Below are 8,136 nucleotides of genomic sequence, written 5' to 3'. Positions count from 1 at the left end.
TGTGATTTTTTTTTCTGACAATACTAATTGCTTCTCCAATTTCAAGTATTATCTTTTGGCTATGCTGGAGACTGTTAAATAAGCTTTTAATTATGTTGTTTAACACAAGGAAGAGTTCACCGTTACGTTGTACCTTTATTGCTGCTTTTGGATTTTCCTACAGAATGAATTCCACTTTGCTGGGTGGTCATTTAATACGGGTAAAATTAACATTAATGAAAATATTTAGGACTTCTTGAAATTAGATGTGGAGGGTTTAGGATTATGGGGCAACAGCATCACAGGTTGTCTTGTGATGAGAGGCTGAGTAAATTGGGCCTCTATTCTCGAGTTTAGGAGAACAAGAGGTGATCTCATTGAAACATACAAGATTCTGAAGTGGCTTGATAGGGTAGACACAAAGGTGGTTTCTGCTGGTCAGGCAATCTAAAACATGGGGGCACAGTTTCAGGGTAAGGGGTCAATCATTTAGGCCTGAGATGAGGAGAAATTACTTCATTTAAAGGGTTGTGAATCTTTGGAGTTCTCTACCCCAGAGGGTTGTGGATGCTCCATTGTTGAATGTGTTTAAGGCTGGGATAGACAGATTTTTGATCTTTCAGGGAATCAACGGATATGGGGAGTGTTTGGAAAAGTAGAGTTGAAGCGCAAGACCAGCCATGATCGTAATGAAAGGTGGAGCAGGCTCAACAAGCCATGTCTACTCCTCCTACTTGTGAACACTTGCACATGGTCATGTTGAAGCAGTGAATGAGATAAACAAGAAAATTAATTTTAAAACAAACTTGGAGACAATAAGTTGAGACAAAAATCAGGAACAAAGTCAGCTGTCTTTACCTGACTGCTGGAAGCATTAAAAATAAAATGCTGAATTGAAAACTGCAATAAACCATTCAGCCTCATTTTTGTGTTCCTGCCCCTTCAGAAAAGACCAACATTCCATTATTTTTTTGATTACTTTTTGTAACCTCACTAACTTGTTTCTTACCATTAAGGAAATATTCCAATTGGTCTTTCTCCGATCGAAAGCAGATGACTTTGCATTTATCTACATTGACCTCTGTCTTCCATACTGCTGCCCACTCGCTTTGTCTAGATCTCTTTGTAACTTCCTGCTCCCATCCAAACAACTAAGTAACTCACAGTTTTCTTAACTCAGTGTCATTTGTAAATTTGGATAACACGCCACCTTACTCCTACATCTGCCTATTCATATTTTATCCCCCTCATTCCTGTTCTGAAATGAAAAGATGAGGCCCCTATGCAGGTTCTTGTAGAACATATATGCTGTATCTCACCATTCAGAGAACATTCCTTTACCCCACTTGTCTCCTACCTCCAAACAATTACTGATTCCTCATAAGGTTATCTCCAATTCCATGTGCTCTTATTAATTTCTTGTGTGGAACCTCATCAAATGTCTTCTGGATGTCCATATAGACAAGATCAATAGACACTCCCTAATCCACTATGGCAGTGACCTAAAAAAGATCAACTCAATTAGTTAGATGTAATCCACCTTTCACAAATCCATGCTGACACTCTGATCAGATTATACTTGTCCAAGTGATGAATCAACCTCTGTCCTCTGAGATTTCAATGGCTTTCCCAACAATTGATAAATCTGCAGTTATCTGGTTTCTTCTCTTATGGTGTGGTGGTATTTGCAGCTTTCTAATCCAACAGCACAATTCCTGACTCTGTTGGAAAATTTTGATTTAACACATCTGTAATTTTCTCACCCACTTATTTTAATACCCATAGGTGGAAACTATCAGGTGCTGCACGTGTCAAAGTTCCATTATCATCTCCATTACTTTTTAAATTTATTAATCTATGAAATTACTCCCACTGACTTATTTTTAGACTCAGTTCTACCACTGATATTTTGTCATTTTCCTCCGCAGTGAAAACAGATAAAAAGTATTCCTTTAGCGATTGCCGTTTCCTTACTTTTATTATAGCCACCTGCACCATCTTTTATGGCCCCACATTAACATTCTTACTACTTCTGTTAGCTTTGATAGCCCTTGCAAAAAAAAAATTACATTTTAGTACCATTTTATTTTCTTTCTACCTTTTTCTTGCTTTCTCTGGTTCCCCCCTTCTGCTCAGTTTCCAGTTTTCATGGCAATTGTGCAAGCCTTTTAGTTTGATACCTTTTTCCTTATTTGCTGACCATGACTGTTTATTTGCACCATGCATCCTTTGTCTTTTAGTAGTATGTACTGTTTTGTAATGTACCAAATACCGCTCTCAATATTTTCCACTGTTTGGAGGTTTAACCATTCTCAGTTTATTTCCATCATTTATCTTACTTAAACCTTTGCTTTGTGACTCCTCTCTCGCAAACCTAATATCAAATTTGAATGGAAATGAAAGTCACCGTAGTCCCAGAGGACCATAGGCTGTTCTCTCATTCGAGAGATTCGACTGGTGGTGAGTTAACCTGAGGGTCACCACACCTTGGAACGAGTGAGGTTGACAAGGCTGGAACACTATTTGGACACTATTTGCATGTTGCTCCCTTAGCGTCAGGTTGTTTTCTTCTAGCTCATTATTCAATACTAAGCCTAGTATGACTTGTTCCTTGCTTTTAAAATGCATTATTCTATAAACTTATTGCCTTCACTCCTTCAGCTGCTCTTCTCCCAGACTATGTGAAAATTAATATCTACCACATACTGTTATGTAGCAATTGGAGCCACAAAGAATGGGAGACAATTCAGTACAGAGAGATTGTGCAAGAAAAACTGTAGGAGAGATGGCTGAATACATACAGGGGAAATCTGGAAGTCAAAATGATATCTTCGAGCAGGAGGAGACAAAATGCAACTTTTTAATTTAAAAAATTGAGATCTGCTCGGTGAATGAATTGTAGAATCTTGCACCATTTGGCCCAATTTGGCTGGGATGGTTCTTTAAAAGAACTATCCAAGTAGTCCCACGTTCTTTCCCCACAGCCCTCCAAATATTTACCCAATTCCCTTTTGAAAGTTACATTTTTTCAGGCCATGGATTTCAGATCACAACTTGCTGCCTAAAAAAAACGCTTTCTTCCCCCTTTTTTTATATATCAAATGCAACATTTTATGAGATTAGAAAGGTTTGTACAATTAATGTAATTCAGCAAGCCCAATATAGTCCACATGTGTACTAAATGAAGTGTAGCAACTGAATTTGATGTGGTACATGGAAATGGTTGGTACAAGGCTGCTTCTAGTTGCATTGTGTCAGAAACTCCACTTGGAGGAACTCTAGACTTGGTTCTTACAATCATGGTATCTATCCTTAATTTAGAAGTATGGGTACTTCTTGAAACAATTGAATATAATATGGTCAACTTTGAGATCAGAGTCAGCAAGAAGCAGAGCAGTAATATGCGGCTACAAAAAGCAAAAGCTTTAATGGAATGAGAATTAGCTAAAGCAATGAAGTGAAATGTATTGCTGAGAGAACTCAATGAAAGACATCTAAAAAAGTTTAGTTATGTAAGTTGAGTAAAAGCCAAGGAGAAATAAGCTAATCAAGCCGTGCCCAGATGGATAAACACAGAAATTTGATGATCTGGAAGAAAAGCCTATACAAAGCTAATTCAGACAATGAGGAGACATAGGAAAATGCTAACAGGCTTTAAAAGAGTAGTCTGAGTATAAAAAGGATACTGGAGAGAAACTGAGCAAAGAACATAAGAACTAGAAGCAGGAATAGGCAATTCAGCCTCTCGAGCCTGCACCGCCATTCAATACGATCATGGCTGATCTCATTTCAGCCTCAACTCCAATTTCCCGCCCTCTCCATAACTTTTCAACCTGTTACTAATTAAAAATCTGTCTTTCTCCTCCTTAAGTTTATTCAACGTCCCGGCATCCACTGCATTCTGAGGTAGTGAATTCCACAGATTCACGACCCTTTGAGAAAAGTAATTCTTCCCCATCTCTGATTTAAATCTACCACCCCTTAGCCTAAAACTATGGCCTCTTGTTCTAGAATGCCCCACAAGGGGAAACATCCACTCCACATCTACTTTGTCTATCCCCTTTAGCATCTGTTAAATGCAGTATTTTTTCAAATGCTTAATCCTACAAAAGATTAAAAGTCTAGTTAAAAGTACTGGAGGAACTAAAGGGAAAGTACAAATGTTCAATGAACTTTAAGAAAAACACTGGTTCACATCCAGATATTGTGGTACAAGTGATTGTAAGAACTCAAGAATCAATCGGACCAAAATAATCGAGGGCACCAAACAAGTTTTTTTAAAGGCTGTATGGTTGTAGTTAGCTATGTTTCCAGAACCTGTATGATTTCATCCTTAACCACTGGTATAAGCTGGTGGCTTCCAGAGGAGTGGTGTTTAGCCTCCTGAAACATCAGAGTATTGAACTTCAGTTGTTCAGGTGCTGAGGATCCTCTGTTCCTGGGTAAATTCACTATCTGCTGTATCAACACCAGCTAACTAAACATGCATGCTTAAGTGACAGGCTCCTATCAGGCAGGTATAGCTGTTCAATCTTAATGTCAGTATTTTTTCTGTTGGAGATGCACTTTCTGATTTTACAGTCATCCTACTACATATACTATACTACAAACAACTTATACATTTTGTTCTGCAAAGATCACAAAAAGAACTAAAACTAAATACTGTATTACTGCTGGCTTCAGTGACAAAAAAACACTCGTTTATGAAATTTCCAGATAAAATTTAGTTTTACTCATCAATCTGAATGACATGCTAGATGAGGTCAGGCTTTCTAATGTCAGCTACCTCACATACCCCTGTCGGTGCCCCAGATGACTTCAACATCAGTGAAGCTTCAGCATTTAGACATGCCAGGTCACTCATTTACTCCCTAGATTCTCAATTCTGTGTTAGCAATTGGGTTCAGATAAGGTAGGATATATTTTTAACCCCTTAACAAATTATCTCCATGCCTGTGATCTTGACAACTTGTCTTCTAACCCTAGTAAGGAATGCTTTCTTTATATAAATCTTCATGGTTTAATTAATATTAGCCATTGCCTTTCCTATCATCCAGTTTAACTTGTGAATCTATTTTGAGGGCAGATGTAAGGCCATTCCTCCTCCAGTGTGTTGTAAAGGATTTGGAGATTAGCTTAGATTGAAGTACTGGATATCCAAAGTGAATTGATAGCTAACAAATCTCCCAAGACAGTTGTCATATAATCTAAGGAGCTGAAGGAGACTGGGGAACAGGAGAATACTTGATGAACATTGGCTACAGAAATGAATTATCAATTGGAAACTGGAGAGGTCCTGCAGATTTGGAAGCAAGCATAGTACCAATGGGACAAGCAAGCTAGACCCAGGGTTATTAGCTTTGCATCAATCATTGGTAAAATATTAGAAACCAAATTAAGAATTTGGAGATGTCTGTACAGTAATTGTTCAATAAGTTGCTCTTCATGTAGTGGCCTCAGTGTCACAGGATTGCTAAGCAAGGCTCAACAATGCCATGACATCACAATGGGGCAGGTAGAAGAGGCAGGTACTGAGAACCTACCTCAACCAGTACAGAGAGTGAACCCATACTGTCGGCACCATGGAGCACCATCTGAATTAAAGGGCCCTATGTTTAATGAGTAACAGCGTGAACTTAGAAGAGGAAATTTCTGCTTCTCAATTCTCCTCCAACTATTGAGGATCTTACAAATAAACTGTATGATCCCCGTAGAGATCAACAAACCAAAAAAGCCAAATTTACTGAACCACCCCAATGGATAAGATTTACCCATTTTATAATTTATTTCAACAATCAAACTAAAATTAACACATATTAAACATGAATTAACAGGTTGATCATGGTTAGTCTAAATTAGAAATTGCACATTAAGTACACACAAAGGTAGATCTCAGATTTATCAGGCAGCCCTCGCAGCATTTTTGGCCCTAATTTCATCCACAAAGTTCTTCAAAGCTCTGATCTTCCTCTGGTGGAATTCCAGCTTCTTCACAGATTTAGCCACTGATTCTTATCAGACAGCAGCTCCCCCTCAATCCAAGTTACACAGACACAATCCTCAACAAGATGGTATACTTCTCCAGACCCTCTTAGCTCTTGCTCACGACTGCCTAGATTCACCAGTATTACCTTTATGCAAATCAGTAACGATGACCCTGGGCTCAGTGTGGCTGGTTCTGGTCAATCAGTTAATTTAAAGTAACAGAAACATCAGCAGTAACCATATTTTTCTTATCTGTGCTCTTGGATCCAGCCTTAGTGTTCTCCTCCGACCATACCAAGCCTCCTCCCACACAAACTTGGCCACGTGGAGCTGTTCTCATGCCAGACACAGGTCTCATGGGCCTGTTTTCATGCCCTTTTCTTTCATGTCATCTGATCACTTATTGCGCACCTTATAGAAGTAAGGGTGACCTGATATATCAACAATGTTAATTTTAATCTCTCTATCCCTCACCTGCAGCTTTGTAATTCCATAGTCAATTCTGACGGTTGCCAAATATTTTGGGACAAACCTCTTAGATAAGAACGTAAGAACTAGGAGCAGGTGTAGGCAATTCAGACCCTCGAGCCTGCCCCGCCATTCGTTACGATCATGGCTGATCTCATTTCGGCCTCAGCTCCAATTTCCTGCCCTCTCCCCCATAATCTTTCAACCCATTACTAACTTCCTTAAATTTATTCGGTGTCCCGGCATCCACTACACCCTGAGGTAGTGAATTCCACAGATTCACAACCCTTTGAGAAAAGTAATTCCTCCTCATCTCTGATTTAAATCTACCACCCCTTAGCCTAAAACCATGGCCTCTCGTTCTAGAATGCCCCACAAGGGGAAACATCTGCGCCACGTCTACTTTGTCTATCCCCTTTAGCATCTTATATAACTCAATTAGATCTCCTTTCATCCTTCTAAACTTGAGTGAGTATAAGCCTAAACTGCTCAATCTCTCCTCATAAGACAAGCCCCGCATCTCTGGAATCAATCTAGTGAACCTCCTTTGAATCACCTCCAATGCAACTACATCCTTCCTCAAGTAATGGACCAAAACTGTGCACAGTACTCCAGGTGCGGTCTCACCAATGCCTTGTACAGTTGCAACAACACTTCCCTATTTTTATACTCTATTCCTTTGGCAATAAATGCCAAAATTTCTTTTGCCTTCCTTATTACCTGCTGAACCTGCATACTAGCTTTCAGTGATTCATGCATGAGGACATCTACATCCCTCTGCACTGAAGCATTCTGAAGTTTCTCTCCATTTAAATAATAAGTCACCTTTTTATTCTTCCAACCAAAATGGATAATCTCACACTTATCCACGTTAAACTCCATCTGCCAAATTTTGGCCCATTCACCTAACCTGTCCATATTCATTTGTAAATTTCTTATTTCTTCCTTGCAACTTACTTTCCCATCTATTTTGGTGTCATGTGCAAATTTAGCTATAGTAGCTTCTATCCCTGAATCCAAGTCATTAACATAGATTGTAAATAGTTGGGGCCCAAGGACCGAACCCTGTGGCACCCCACTAGTTACAGCTTGCCATCCAGAAAAAGACCCATTTACCCCGACTCTCAGCTTTCTGTTGGTTAGCTAATCCTCTGTTCAAGCTAATATATTACCCCTAACTCCATGTGATCTTACCTTGTGTATTAATCTTTTGTGCGGCACCTTATCAAAGGCCTTCTGGAAGTCCAGATATACTACATCTACAGGATCCTCATTATCCACTTTGCTTGTCACGTCTTCAAAGGACTGTAGCAAATTAGTCAAACACGATTTACTCTACACAAAACCATGCTGACTCTGGTGGATTGCATTTTGACTTTCCAAATGTTCCATTACTATTTCCTTAATACAGGATTTCAAGAATTTCCCAAAGACAGATGTTAAACTAACTGCTCTATAGCTCCACCACCAACCCCCCCACCCCCCCAGCTTTTTGAATAAGGGCATTATATTAGCATTTTTCCAATCCTCTGGAACCTTTTCAGAATCCAGGGAATTTTGGAATATTATAGCCAATGCATCCACTATCTCCGCTGTCACTTCCTTTAAGACCCTGGGATGTAGGCCATCAGGTCCTGGGGACTTGTCACCCTTTAATTCCAATAGTTTGCTCAGTACTTTTTCTCTAGTGATGGCGATTGTTCT

This window comes from Carcharodon carcharias, chromosome 14 (genome assembly GCF_017639515.1).
Source record: "Carcharodon carcharias isolate sCarCar2 chromosome 14, sCarCar2.pri, whole genome shotgun sequence".
NCBI lineage: Eukaryota > Metazoa > Chordata > Chondrichthyes > Lamniformes > Lamnidae > Carcharodon > Carcharodon carcharias.
Note: the sequence above shows the minus strand (reverse complement) of the source record.